General features: G+C 45.4%; 1 protein-coding gene across 2 annotated transcripts in view; it reads left to right on the top strand.

Moving 5' to 3' along the window:
* The first annotated feature begins 536 nt into the window (after nucleotides 1-536).
* Nucleotides 537-15263, top strand: part of SMPD3 (sphingomyelin phosphodiesterase 3) — a 230240-nt gene continuing 215513 nt past the window's right edge. For both annotated transcript variants that reach the window (XM_006117574.3, XM_006117573.2), the window contains exon 1: nucleotides 537-1309. The gene's annotated coding sequence lies outside the window, so the exon portion shown is untranslated. The remainder of the gene's footprint in view (nucleotides 1310-15263) is intronic.

The raw sequence follows: 15263 nt of genomic DNA, 5'->3' as shown, positions 1-15263 counted from the left end.
CTAGATGCGGTTTTGCGCAAAAAAGCGCCGATTGCCATTTTCACGATCGGGGCTGTTTTGCGCAAAACAAACCTGAGCTGTCTACACTGGCCCTTTTGCGCAAAAGCTTTTGCACAAGAGGACTTTTGCCCGAACAGGAGCAGCACAGTATTTCCGCAAGAAGCACTGATTTCTTACATGAGATCGTCAGTGTTCTTGCGGAAATTCAAGCGGCCACTGTAGACAGCTGGCAAGTTTTTCCAGAAAAGCAGGTGCTTTTGCGGAAAAAGTGCCAGTCTAGACACAGCTGTGGATGGATAAGGCGGGATGACCAGCCCCACGCCAAAGCCCGACTGATTTGCCTTCCGAGCTTTGGGGGGGGGGCTCGCACCTTTTCAGCTCTCCCTGCGAGAACTACAACTTCCGGCTTTCCCCCGTCCCCACATCAGAAAGCGAAGACTGGACCCCGCGGGGGGCTGGGAGGGGCTCCTCTAGGGCCCACCTGCTGCCTGCCCTGAGCGCTGGGCCGCCGAGGAGGCAGCAGGCAGGGGAGGCGCGGCCCGCTCTGGACCTGCAGGCGGCTCCACTCCGCGGCCCCAGGCACGAGCCGGACTAGCCTGTGCCTGGGGGCGTGGCCTGCTCCCACGCACGAGCCGCCAGTTTGGCACCCTCTGCGCCTGCAGTTGTACAGGCGCGGTGGTCGGGCTTCCTCCGCCTCAGGGCATGCTAGGAAATGTAGGCCTGGCCTCAGGTCTGCCAGCGACCCCCCCCGCTTGTTCCGCCTGCCTCATGCCGAACCTATCCCTGGGCCAGTGAGCGGAGCTGAACGCCGCTTTCCCGGCTCCAAGGACTCCAAATCCCAGCGGGCAGAGGGATCCGCCGCGGGGGCCGCTGGGTGATGTAGTTCCTTCCTCAAGGCGAGCTCCCCGTGGGCGGAATGAGGCGGGAGGGAGCGTGGCCGTGCCCGAATCCATCCGCCAGCCGCAGCTCCGGCGGCGCCGTTCCTCGCTAAGCTCGGCTCCTGAGGCAGCGCCGCTCGCCGAGGCCCAGGGGGCGGGGCAGGGGCCGGCGGCAGAGCGAGCGGATTGGCTGCGCGCTCCGAGGCGGGCTCCGCCCCTGGGTCTGTGTGGAGCTGTTCAGCGCCCGGGTGCTGAGTCTCTCGCTCGCTGGGGGAGGCTCCGGCTGCTGCTGCCCTTTCCCCTCGGCGCCGGCTCGGGCTGCGATGGGATTAGTCTCAACCGCCGCCGGGCACGGTGAATGACTCCGGCAGCCCTGGAGGGTTGGATGCCGCAGCCTCAGCGCCCCCCTCGCTGTTCGGGGGGCAAGCCAGGTAAACCCTGCACCTCGCGTCCGGGGGTGCGCGGCTCCGGCCCGCGGGGCGTTGCAATGATGCCGTGGGACCGAGACAGAAGCCTGGGGTCTCTGAGGGGAGCACTTTGCAGTGCGCCGCTGGGAGCCAGGCTGCACGCGCCATGTGGGATAAAGCAGTTGCATTATTTTAACCTCCCGGAGGGGCGGACGGAAAGGCTGAATCCAAACCTGTGCCCCTCGTTGCCCCTGCGAATCCTCATGGGTGCAGCGAACGGGGCGTTACAGGTTCTGCAGCGTGTAGGGGAAATGTAGCATGTGTGATCTAGCAATCGCTACAAGCTAATGCTGCCGTTAAGGCTGCAAAATGGTTTCCTTGTGTACCCCCGTTATCAGCATTGATTGTATGATTTTTGCCTACTGCAGTCCTTTCCAATTCATTCTTTTCGTGGTTACTAGCTACATCAAATGATTGAAGTAAGTGGGCAGGGGTATGTAGCGCCTATGAATATACATCAGAAAGAGGAGGAAGAAATCCCTCGTATTTAAGGTCAAATGTTACCTACTTGATGAATTTATTCTGCTGCCATTGTGCTTCTATGCCTGATACTTCAGGCTTCCTAAGAAGGAATTGGGTGGCAGAAAGGAGTCAAATTTGAATATTGAACATACATAATAAAGCATGATGTGGTTTTATCTGTTTCTTTGTACAGTGGCTTTTACCTTCAAAAGGCCAGTGGCTTATAAACTATTAAAAAATCATATGCTTTACCCCAGACAAGCCATAGTAGGTGTAGTAGATTGAGGATCTGCTTATTTGTTAGCATTGAGGATTAGAGGTTGGCCCAGTGAAGTGCTTATTTCTGGTGTGACTAATGAGAATGAAGTTTAATGCAGGATTGTTCTTCCAGCAAGAGAAAAAGCATGCAAGTATCCTTTTGTGTTGACTCCAGCAGGGGAAAGATACAAAACTGACAGGAATGCATTGCTTAGTTTGAGAACACACAATGCAGTTCAATTAATATGCTGACATACAACCTATACTCATTTTCTACTTCCAGGTTATAGCAAGAAGGGATTTTGCATGTAAAGTAGATTTATTTTGTATTACTTTTTTGATCCAGAAACAATCATATAAACAGTTATTGGGAATAGTAGTGCAGTTCTGCTTACTTTCAAGGCAAACAGATGTGCCTGGTTGTAGTTATCTTATTAAAGGCAGCATATCTCAGGGTAAAGATTTTTGCTGTTTCTTCTCATTATTGACTGAGTGTCAGCCATTTTTGATGCACTTGTGAGTTTAATATCCACATAGGTGTTGCTGTAATAATTTGCATTTCTAAAAGAAAGGATTTTTGTTTGGTTTATTAGTGCACATTGTCTAATGCAGGCTTGAGCACATAAGGCTCAAGTGCATAGGGTTTGTGTAATTGGGTTCAGTAGTAACTTAGCAGAGCAAAGCTAATTGAAGTGGGCTTCTTTTTTATCATGCAGAAAGATTAGTCAATCAAACTTCATAGTAATCCCAATTGAGCCATTACACACTGACACCATTTTAAAATATTTTTCTTTCTTTCTAAACCCACTGTGCAAATGAACTATAAAAGAGTTTTTGGTGTGTGTGTGTGTGTGTGTGTATATATATGTTGGTATGTTATATGCACACACAATTAATGGAACATTTTGGGCTCTATACTATAATATATTGCTTGCACCCCTAAAACTTATGACTTCTGTGACAGTCTTTAGGATACAGAGCTCAAGCTCCTTTTGTGTGATATGCTTTTAAAATCAGGTAGAGTTTTTTAAAAAATTGCTAGTAAATGTAAGATTCAAAGGGGTACATTTAGCTGTACACCTTATTTTAGGTGAAATCATTAGATTCTTGGCACCTCTTCCAATAAACTTTTTACATAAGTAATTGGAGAAACTTTGAGGACTGTGATTACTCATTTACAATTGTCATCATGCTGCTGAATTTTCTCATATGGGTTCATTTAAAGGGAGCAGAATAAGAGAGCTGACATTTGACTCTTAACTGGCCTGGCTTATTTAATAATGTTGGTAGCAGTGTTTTCTCCCTGACTAAACTGATTCATATCTGAATATTGAAATGCCATTATTTACGTTTCATTTAAAAGAAAGTGATCAAATTACAAATAGACCCCCTGTGGATCAAAAGTGGCTATTTTTATAGGCGGTGCTAGGGCCTTTTAAAATCCTTCCTTTAATTCACTCCTGAATAGCCTCTGAGGGGCTGTTAAATAGCTGAGGATCTGCTAAGCAACACACGTGCTGGGCACATGCTTTCCCCCCAAAATGTACTATGCTAAGAATTTAAGGGTAGCATAAAGTCAGATCCACTTGCTCTTTACCATCTTGATTTTCCTTATCTGGATATTTAAAACAACTTTGTTTTGGCTCCAGCACCACAAAGCATCCTTAAAGCTATCTTAATAGGGCCAAGGATATTTTAAAAATAAGCTTCCTTACCTATGTTGCTCCTGGTTTATCAAAACAAAAAATATTTTGCACAACTATTTATTCATTATTTATGCAGTTTACATATATTTCTTTCAGTCTGGATAATTCCATCTTGAATGCAGCTTCTGTTTCAGTTAATAGTCCTTACCAGTTCCTATGCAATAACTAACGTGATGCAGGAAAGCCAAGTTGCAGACACTGGAAGGAAATGTTTATTTAAAAAAGCTCTTTATATTGCTCTAGAGAAGTAATGGAAATATTTCTATTGGACTTACATTATGTAAAAGCTGATTTTCTTCCTGACACATGTATTGTGCCAGAATCACAGGGAAATATCTTTAAAATAATGGCTTCCATTTAACTTATCACAGTTAATCAGAATATGTAACTAGGAAATAGCTGTTTTGATTAATATTATACATCCTTATAAATAGGAAACCAGTGATTCGGTATTTCTCAATTGCTAGTATTACTAGCTGATTTTACTGTTCCTTACCTTCCTGGAGGCTGGCTGTGTATAGTGAATGTAATGCATTCAGTTCTGAAAGAGAAGAGGCTAATTTCCATATATTGTACCATCTGTCCACCTCAATGTAGTGGTATATGTTGCATTAACTATAATTAGACATTTTTTGTTACCTGCTGTAAATGTTCCTATTGATTACCTAATTTATCTCTTTCATCTAATTTCTCCCTTTTGAGAAATTAAATGCTCAATTCACAAGTCACTTACTACTGAGTGCAGGGCTTATTCTTATGAGAGAGGCCTTATTGATTTTAATAGGAGAAATCTCATTGGGACTATTCAGGGTAGTAAGCAGTATTTTCAGAAAAACTTGCGGGAATGGGTCCTAAATCAAGAACACTTTAATTTTGGATTCTAAAATATTGATTATAAACCTGGATCCTTTTACAGGTAGAGTTGGGGTGGCTAGAGGCATTGGTTTATGTGCTTTCAGTAACAAATCTTGGGTATAAAGTGATTTGACTTGAGATGTCAGAGTGTTGTTCTCATGCTTGTGAGCTACTTTAGACAGCTTGAATGCCAGTTTCAGAGCATATTGTCAAAATCCAAAACTCGTTGGATGTTATGTAATTAGATTTCACCAACCAAGTATAAACTCTTCAAGCACTATAAGAGCCTGAAGATGGAGTCATAGAAAGTCCCGTGCTGGGCACTCCATTCACTCTTGCCAACCAGGCAAGCCTGCCTTTGTGTCCCTAGCACCAAAAATCAAAACAAATATTCAGGTTACTCCCAGTTTCCAAAGACCAAAGATAATAGTTTGCTCCTAGGCATTTTCTGTGCCACTGTAAAATGCAGAATTAATGGTCTGTACAGAATTTCACTTTTTCCCCTGAAAAATTAGTACTGCCAAGCTTCTGACAACCACTAGGCTTGGCATAGCTTGGCTCCCCGGCTCGCAAAGAGAGGACATAGCCTGTGGGGAGTGAGGGGAGAGTTGGAGCACTTATACCAGCTGCAGTTCCAGTATAAGCTGAATGAAGGAGGTGCAGGAAACGTCATACAAGCCCTGTCTGACCAACAACAGGCTGTTTCTACCTCTGAATCCCTGGACTCAGGAGGTGTGGGTGTCTGGCCCTACAACTGGACTTTGTGGAGAGAGTTTGAGCCGGGAGACCCCATGCAGCCCCCTCCAACTCCTTACATGCATCCTTCCAGTACATACACATCCATGTACCCCCACCCAAATATCCCTTTGAGCACCCTCAGGTGTCCCTGCGAAGCTCCCAGTGCTCCTCCTCCCTGGCAATATCTTCTGCTTAGAAACCTTTATATGGTAACCCTATGGGAGGGAGAGCCAAAAAACAAGAAGACCGGAGGGGCAGAGTTTTCCCCAGGATGTGCCCAAATTGAGTGTGTGATACATCTGGACTGAGGTGCCCAACAAAAACGTAACACAGAAGTAAGAATGGGATTGTTGTAGAGGTTTCTTTAAGATTCTGTTCCTGAGGGAATTTTTTTTTTATTGTTACATCCATACTTGCTGACAGGTGTTTTGAAAATAATTGAAACTGTGTGATTATATTGTATTTTGACACACAAAATATCCTAGACTTTTAAAGTAGTGTATGCAAAACTTGTATTTTTGGTTCAGAATTCCCCAAGAGTAAATGCTTATAGTTTAGTACAGGATAGGCTAACTAAAAATCTGTTAACTAAGAAAAAGAATTAACATCTTACTAAAAATAGTAGTTGTTAGATATGCAAACCCTGTATGTCCTTAAGGGCTAACTCAAAATAAGTATCTTGGGGGTCCCTTGCTTATGCTCTCTCAAATTATGTTGCCCCCTCGATATTCTAAGCAGTATAGTGATGATTTTTCTTGACAGGGGTTTTTGTTTACTTCCCTCAGACTTTAAACTGATGGGATATGGGTTTGTGCATGTCTCCACTTCGCAGGTGTGGGGGAGCAAGTAAGAAAAGTCTGTACACTGATGTTCCATAATGGTTTGTCTAGTGTTGTTGGGCATGAAATTACACCTCTTGTAGTAAACTAATACTTCACATTTGGTAGTTATGGTAGGGTTTACAGTTTTAGATTAAACAGTTTTGTAGTTACAAAACAAACACTTAAGATATGTAACATAGGATACAGATAGTGTTCCCTCTAAGATTTTTGTCTTGTGTACCCACATTGACATCGTGTGTGGCACCCACCAGTTACTAAAACACACATACAAGTATGTATATTTAGGGTGTGTGTGTGTGTGTGTGTGTGTGTGTGTGTGTATTCATACAAGAAAAAATAATAAACCAAGGGATAATTAACAAAGTGCATGACCCTGCGGCACAGGAATTAGGCTAAGAGTGGGCGGTAAGGGGGAGGCTCAGGCCAGGGGGTGTAGGATTCAGGGGGAGCTCAGGATGGGGTGATGAGAAGGTTGGCTAGGTGGTAGCTCCTCGCTGGGGGAAGGCTGGAGCTAGGCTGCCCATTCCTCTGGCAGTTCTTTGCAGCACGTGGGACCAGGATTGAGCTGCTCGGCCCCCCAGGAAGCTGCTTGCTGGGGGGAGAAAGTGGAGTTAAGTGCTGCCAGATCGCTGGTCAGTCGGCAATTATTTATGGGAGGAAGGGCTCCCTTGAACCATAGGCAAAGAGAGAGCTAGGGCTGTGCTGCACAAGCCAACTGCCCCAGCTCCTGGGATAAGGGGGCTAGGGCTGCTGGCTGATCATTGCCCACCTGGACAGTGCTGCTCCAGCCCTGGCCAGAGCCCCCAGAGCAGCCGCTCCCAACCACGTGGCTACAGCCCCAGGCTGAGCCCCCAGAGCAGACATCCCCAGCCATATGGCTCCAGCCCTGGCCGGGGCTCCTTGAATAGCCACCCCCAGCTACGTGGCCTTGCCAGCCAGGCCATGGCATCCTGCCCACCATAGCTGGAACCAAAGCCGGTGAGGCTGCCCCAGCAGGGACAGCCTCACTGTGCCCTGGCTCCGGCCAGATTAAACAGGGGCAAGGCGGCCTGCCCACCATCATATGGCCCTGCCAGACTGCCGCCGCCACCACCACCACTCACCTTCCAGTCCAGCAGGAATGTGAGTGGTGGTGAGTGTTGCTGCACGGCTCTTCAGGCAAGCCACGAGGGCCTAAAATTTGTTGTGCGTGGCCATGCAGGCGTGCAGATTAGCAGGAACACTGGATACAGGTATTATAACTGACATTAATTCATGCAGGAACTTACAAATATTTCATAAAGTCTAAGCGCTAAACACGTTCTTATAACTCAATGCTTGTGTTAAATTGTTAAAATACTGAGTCAGATTTGTTTATCAATATGAATTTGTCAGAGTTCAGTGAGGCCTAGGAGCTTTGGCATGAGCTGGCACCTGCTCTGCCAATGTCATGATTGCAAAAATCTAGCCGTTCTTCAGTTGCTTATTTTATTCAAAAGCAATGTTACTTCAGCCATGTCACCACGATGAAAAAAAAATGCCCAGCACATCATTCGCTCTCACTTTTTATCAACATGTGAAGGCGTGCACCCCTTAACCTTACTTGGTGCCATCTGTGGGGACAGCCCAGTGATTTGTGTTAAGGATGTTAAGTGGCAAGTAAATGACTAATCGTGTACTTGATACAATTTGTATAGAGTACACGATGAGTCAATAAGGAGCTGCTGCGGCTCTGCAGTTTAAATGTCGCACATTTAAACTGCAGAGCCACAGCAGGGGTAGGTCCGGGATCTGGCGCGGGGTAGGCCTGGGACATGCTGCACCTGTTTCTTAAATGTAGTAAAAGCCACCAGGACCCCTCTTAAACCAGCTCCCCCTCTTGCTGCCTCTATATTAGAGGCAGTGCAGGGTGAGGAGGAATGCGAGTAGTCAACTTGACTACACAATAAACCTAGGTTTATCAAGTAGTCAACTAATCAGCTATTCTTTTACATCCCTAATTCATATACTGTATTTGATTATTGAGCTAGATCAGGGCTGAATGAAGGTTAGGAGGGGTCTAAACTAGTGGGAGGGAAAGGCCTAAGTATGAATTACATATTGCAAAAAAGTCATCAAACATTTATCTATATATATGTTTATGTAAAATTAGCACATTTATTCTGTTCTCACTACAATCATTTTTCCCCACGTTAGCTGTGGCAAAGTCATGAATGGTGTCATCTGTAGTTCAGACACTTGACAATTGCATTCTCAGTGCTCAAGAGGGACAAAGCACTGAGATGCTCTTGAGTTGTGGTAGATTGGAGAATGTTTTTGACCCTTGTTAGAAGAGAAAAGGAACATTCTCCACTGCAGTTAGTGATTATTAGTGACAAATACAACTGTAATGCAGTTTCAACCTTTGGGAAACATTCTGTCACATTGGATTCAGTAATAACTTGGTATTTCCAAATAGATAAGCCTTGTCATCTTTTCTATCTATATCTGAGAATATGATTCCAAGAAATTGAAGGAATTCTTTAGTAAAAATCTAACTGGGAGCTCATCTGGGTACCTCTGACACAGATGTTTGATAAGACCCTAGGCCCTGTGTGGGGATTCTGGCTACCTCCAGGTGGCTTTTAGTTAATGTGGGAGCTAAAGAGGCAGGGGGATCGACTACACTACAGTGTCATGTCTGTAGCCAGCAGTAAATGCATTTCCTCTGCATTCATTAGCTCTTCCACATTTAGAATCATAGAAATAGAAGGCACTTCTAGAGGTCATCTAGTCCAGTCCCCTGCACTTTCAGCTTTTGAACAAGTAAGACAAAATAGAGCTATCACCTGTTTTGTTCTCTGCCCTGCTTAACAAAAAGATTTAATTGAAAATCATCATTTCATAAAGAACCCTTAGGTTTGGATTAGATTTGTTTACTAGGCTGGTGTAGAATGAAGGATCAAGCAGATGGCAGACAGATCTTGCTTCTCCCTCCTTCACCGGGGAGAAAAGTGAATGAGATTCTGTTTATCCAGGTGTGAAAAAGCAGAAGGGTCCTAAATCTGTTCTTATGCAAAAATCTGTTCTCTCAGACCCTTGTCTGAAGTCAATAAGGCCACAAAAGTGTAACTGTCCTCAGGAATTGTCTTTTGTTCTCATTCCCTTCTCAAATCACAGTCCTTCCATCCTTACCCAACATTTTCATTTGGGAAAGAAGTTAGTTTGATTTGGGACCGAAAAAAGATTAACTTCGGGATTATTCAGCTTTTAGTTTTTGTAATGAAATGAGAGGTGAAAGTAAGGCTGTGCTGTTACAGTGAGAGCTGGCTGGAGTGCTCTGCTGCAGGAGGAGGTGGGCACACTCCCAGTTGGGATCCTGGAGCTCTCATGCAGGCTGCTGTACTAAGCAGCAGGTAGATGAAAGGAGCTGACTGGTGGTGTGCCTCACACTGGTCCAGGACTGCCTGAGCTGCCCCTCCCCCAGTACCATTTAGGAAGGGCAGAAGGGGCTGAAACCTCTCCCCCCGCCCCGACTCCTATCAGTGCTGCCTGTTGCGTTCTGTTCCCCTTCTATCACTCAGGGAGTGAGAGGAAGCATCTTCTAAGCCACACGGGGCTACTTTGTCTTGTCTTTCTCACTAGCTCCAGCAGGGCTATGAGAGAGCTCACTTCCCCTCCCTCACCCAGCCCGGCCCTGTTTCCTGCCTGACCAGGAGGGTCCTAAACCATTAAGAAGACCTAATGGTTAATCTGACATAAGCCAGATCTAGGAACTTCACTACATGATACATGGTGCAACACCATCAACCAGATCACTCTGGCTGACACAGCAGTTCTTAGTAGACTATGCATATTTCTGATGATCCAAACTCTCAGGCATAATCAAGAATAAAACAGAGTGAGTGTGTGTGAATGTGAGGGATCATGAAGCAGCCACACTAGAAAAATGACAAAATACTTCTATGAACTATGAGTCAGTCGTCATAGTTTCTGGGAAAAGGTCAAGTTATAGCTAGCTCAGACAATCAGTGGTAAAGGGAATGGTCCATAATGAGCACACAGTAGAATGGGGTATCTTAAAAGATGATTCGTGTGACAATATGTGATAACTTGATATTTTAGAAGTTACTTGGAGAGATTAATGCAGCTGTTCAGAGACAAAGTGGCAAGAATTAGACAATCTGTAAATGGAAATGGAAAAGTCTGACATTTGCTTCTCTATATTTAAGCCCACCCCAGTTGTTCTGACATTTGGGGTAAAAGTTGTCATTCTTTTTATCAGTCAAGAAATAATCTGATTTTTGGTGAATTTGGGAGTGGTTTCGTGCAAGAACTTCTCCTTTAATTCCCCTTTTGGAGGCCTGCCTGGATAGGACCCATCTGTTCATTCTCTATCTAGTCATCAGTAATGAAGACACTCTCTTAGTCCTAGTGAAGTGAACATTAAGATTTCCATTGATCTAAATCAAACAGGATCTAATCAGGGTTTGAAATCTAGAAGCCTCTGCTCATTGGTTGAACCTTAATAAGGGGGAGTGGCTATCAGGCAGTCAGCAACCAGGGAGCTTACAAATGGGGGCTGTTAACGGAGTTTTGGGAGGGAGGTGGAAAGGAGGCGAAATACACTCACTGTTCCTTAATATCATCTCACTACACTCCTTCCCTTCAAGGAGGCATTTAATAACAACTGAGAAATCTCTCAGAAGGAAGGTAGGTATGGATGGTGATAGCTCTGCTGTTACCTGCATATGCTGTGCCATGTTTGTCTTTCTCCCAGAAGAAAGAAGGGATTTCATCTGCACCAAGTGCAAGCTGGTCACCGTTTTGGAAGAAAAAATTAGAGGACTGGAGGCCCAAGTATTGACCCTACGTTTTATCAGAGACGATGAAGACTTTCTCGATAGAAGGCAGCGTTTAATCCTGCAGGCACAGCAGGCTGAAGAGCCAGTCAGGGCAGTACAGGACAAGGAAGAAAACTGGCAGCATGTAAGTTCTAGAAGGAGAAGAAGGCCAGCTCAAGTATACCCCATTCATGTAGAAGTAAGTAACAGCTTTCAGGCTCTCTCCACCAGCACTGTGGTGGAGAATGCTTTGGCAGGGACCTCTCAGAGAAGAAATCAGAAGGGAGCGCCATCTACCGGAAGGCATGGGATGCGTAATCCTAGGGATGTGGTTCCACAGCCACCATCCCCAAAAGAAGATGGGTGGTGGTGGTCAGGGACTCCCCCCTAAGAGGCACTGAGCCATCCATCTGCCGTCCAGACTTGCAATCTCGAGAAATTTGCTGCTTACCGGGAGCTCGCATTCGGGATGTGACCGAGAGTCTTCTAAAAGTGATTAAACCTTCAGATCGCTACCCCTTCCTGCTTCTCCATTAGTTAGCTCCATTAGGAATTAACGATATGGCCAAGAATGACCTTGAGTGGGTCACAGCAGATTATGTAGCACTGGAAAGAAGGATCAAGGAATTTGAATCGCAAGTGGTGTTCTTGTCCATCCTTTTGGTTGAAGGAAAAGGTCCGGATAGGGATCATTGAATTGAAGTAAATGCGTGGTTGCACAGGTGGTGTCGGAGAGAGGGCTTGGGTTTTGACAATGGGACTCTGTTCCAGGCACATGGATTGTTAGGAAGAGCTGGGATACAGCTAACCAAGAGAGTAAAGAGCATCTTTGCAGGCAGGCTTGCAAACCTAGTGAGGAGGGCTTTAAACTAGGTTGGTTGGGGGACAGTGACCAAAGCCCTAAGGTAAGTGAGGAAGTAGGACACTGGGAAGAATCACAAGCAGGAACAAGCAATAAAGGAGGACCCCTGATTCGGATGGAGAAGGCAGAGGGATCAACTGGTTATCTAAGGTGTTTGTTTCTCAGGCTTCTCACATTGATATACAAACAGGAAGAATTATAAGCCCTGCCCCAATCCAAGATATATGATTTGATTGGAATAAAGGAGATGTGGTGGGATGACTCGCATGACTGGAGCACTGTCATGGAAGGGTATAAACTCTTCAGAAAGAACAGGTGGGGGAGAAAAGGAGGAGTTGCATAGTATGTAAGAGAGCAGTATGATTGCTTGGAGCTCCGGTATTTAGAAGGAGAAAAGACTATTGAGAGTCTGAGTTAAAATTAGAGGTGGAAGCAACAGGGGTGATGTTGTGGTTGGTGTCTGCTATTGGCCGCCGGATCAGGTGGATGAAGTAGACGAAGCTTTTTTTGGACAACTGAGAGAAGCTTCCAGATCACAGGCCCCGGTTCTCATGTGGGACTTTAATCACCTTGACATCTGTTGGGAGACCAATACAGCAGTACACAGACAATCCAGAAAGATTTTGGAGAATGTTGAGGATAACTTCTTGGTACAAATGCTGAAGAAACCTACCAGGGGCCATGCGCAGTTTGACCTGCTGCTCACAAACAGGGAGGAACCAGTAGGGGAAGTAGTGGTGGGTGACAACCTGGGCACCAGTGATCATGAAATGGTAGATTTCAGGATCCTGACCAAAGGAAGAAAGGAGAGTAATAAAATACACAGCCTGGACTTCAGAAGAGCAGACTTTGACTCCCTTCAGAGAACTGATAGGCAGGATTCCCTGGGATGCTTCATGAAGGGGAAAGGAGTGCAGGAGAGCTGGCAGTATTTTAAAGAAACCTTATTAAAGGCACAGGAAGAAACCATCCTGCTGTGCAGCAAGAAAAGCAAATATGGTAGGCCACCAGATTGGCTTACCGGGGACATCCATGGTGAGCTTAAACACAAAAAGGAAGCTTACAAGTGGAAACTTGGACAGATGACTAGGGAGGGAGTATAAATATATTTCTTGAGAATGCAGCGGAGTTATCAGGAACGCAAAAGCACAATTGGAATTGCAGCTGGCAATGGTGTGGGACCCTTACTGGATGAGGAAGGTAACCTAGTGACAGATGATGTGGGAAAAGCTGAAGTACTCAATGCTTTCTCTGTCCATCTCTTCACGGACAAAGTCAGCTCCCAGACAAATGCACTAGGCAACACAGTATGGGAAGGAGGTGGACAGTCCTAGTGGGGGGAAAAAAACAAGTTAGGAACTATTTAGAAAAGCTAAACAAGTCCATGGGCCCTGATTTAATGCACCTGAGGGTACTGAGGGAGTAGGCAAATGTCATTGCGGAGCCTTTGGCCTTTATCTTTGAAAACTTGTGGAGATTGGGAGAGATCCCAGATGATCGGAAAAAGGCAAATCTGATTAGCTTCTATTATGAGGTAACTGGCTCTGTGGATGTGCGAAAGTCAGTGAATGTGATATACCTTGACTTCAGCAAAACTTTTGATATGGTCTCCAACAAAATTCTTACCAGCAAGTTAAGGGAGTATGGATTGGATAAATGATATAAGATGGATAGAAAGCTGGCTAGACTGTTGGGCTCAATGGGCATCAATAGCTTGATGTCAGGTTGGCTGTCGGTTTCCAGTAGAATGCTCCAAGAATGCTCCAAGGATCGGTTCTTGGACCGGTTTTGTTCAACATTTTTATTAATTACCTGGATGAGGGGATGGAATGCACTCTCAGCAAGCTTGCAGATAATACTAAGCTAGGGGGAGAGGTAGATACGCTTGATGGCAGAAATAGGGTCCGGAATGACCTGGACAGATTAGAGGATTGGGCCAAAAGAAATCTGCTGAGTTTCAACATGGACAAGTGTAGAGTCCTGCACTTGGAATGGAAGAATCCCAAGCATTGGTACAGGCTGGCGACTGAATGGCTAAGTAGCAGTTCTGCAGAAAAGGACCTGGGGGTTACAGTGGATGAGAAGCTGGATAGGAGTCAACAGCATGCCCTTGTAGCCAAGAAGGCTAATGGCATATTAGGGTGTATTAGGAGGAGCATTGCCAGCAGATCCAAATAAGTGATTATTCCCCTTTATTTGGCACTGGTGTGGCCACACCTGGAGTATTGCATCCAGTTCTGGGCCCTCCACTATAGAAAGGTTGTGGATGCATTGGAAGGGTCCAGCAGAGAGGTACCAAAATGATGAGGGGGATGGAACACATGACTTGTGAAGAGAGACTGAGGAAGTTGGGTTTGTTTCGTCTGCAGAAGAAAAGAGTGAGGGGGAGAGTCGATAGCAGCCTTCAACTTCCTGAAGGGAGGTTCCAAAGAGGATGGAGAGAGGCTGTTCTCAGTAGTGACGGATGGTGGAACAAGGAGTAATGGTCTCAAGTTACAGTGGGAGAGGTCCAGGTTGGATATTAAGAAAAAACTATTTCACTAGGAGGGTGGTGAAGCACTGGAATGGGTTACCTAGGGAAGTGGTGGAATCTCCTTCCCTTGAGGTTTTTAAGTCTCGGCTTGACAAAGCCCTGGTTGGGTTGAGTTAGTTGGGATTGGTCCTGCCTTGGGTAGGGGGCTGGACTTGATGACCTCCTGAGGTCTCTTCCAGCTCTATGATTCTAGGATCAGGCAATTACAGGATAGCTGTGCAATTGACTGTGTCCCCTGTAAAATCCATGGCAAAGTCTTGAAAGCCTGAATCTGAGGCCAAAATTCTAAGGCTTCGTATGTAACACTTCAGTGTGGTGTATGAGAAGGGTTGCTGTGGCAAAGTGTCCAGTGTCCCTACCTGTGTGATTATTTGTCCTTCTGGCTGGTTATCTAGTTTTGGTGTTAACTGGGTTTTTTTGTTATGATCACTCAACTACATGTAGTCACCTGAGTAAGGGCTGCAGGATCAAGGCCATTAGTGATGGAAGCTACTATGCACTGGATAATAGGGATGGAAAAGGTTAACTGGGTAACCGGCTAACCAGTAAACCAGAGCTCCCCTCCTCACCCCACAGTGACCCAGATGGCAGGGCCGTGGTGGGCTCAGTTAACTGTTCTAGGCAGTTTTTACATCCTTAGTAGATAGTCCCAAATAGTGGGACAGAATTTTAATTTAAGGACATTGTGAAGCACTTCACTATGAGAAGAATGAGATTCTATTGCAAGTACTGTGAGCCACTCAGGTCTCTTAATCATAATAACTGGTAGAGAGATGGAATAACCAGAGAGCAAACAGTAATAGAGGGATTCAAGAATCTTAACTTTTTAATACGGAAAAAGAAAACTAGAACTGGAATCT

The sequence above is a fragment of the Pelodiscus sinensis genome, chromosome 12, assembly GCF_049634645.1.
Source record: "Pelodiscus sinensis isolate JC-2024 chromosome 12, ASM4963464v1, whole genome shotgun sequence".
NCBI lineage: Eukaryota > Metazoa > Chordata > Testudines > Trionychidae > Pelodiscus > Pelodiscus sinensis.
This window is presented reverse-complemented; position numbering and strand designations above follow the sequence as displayed.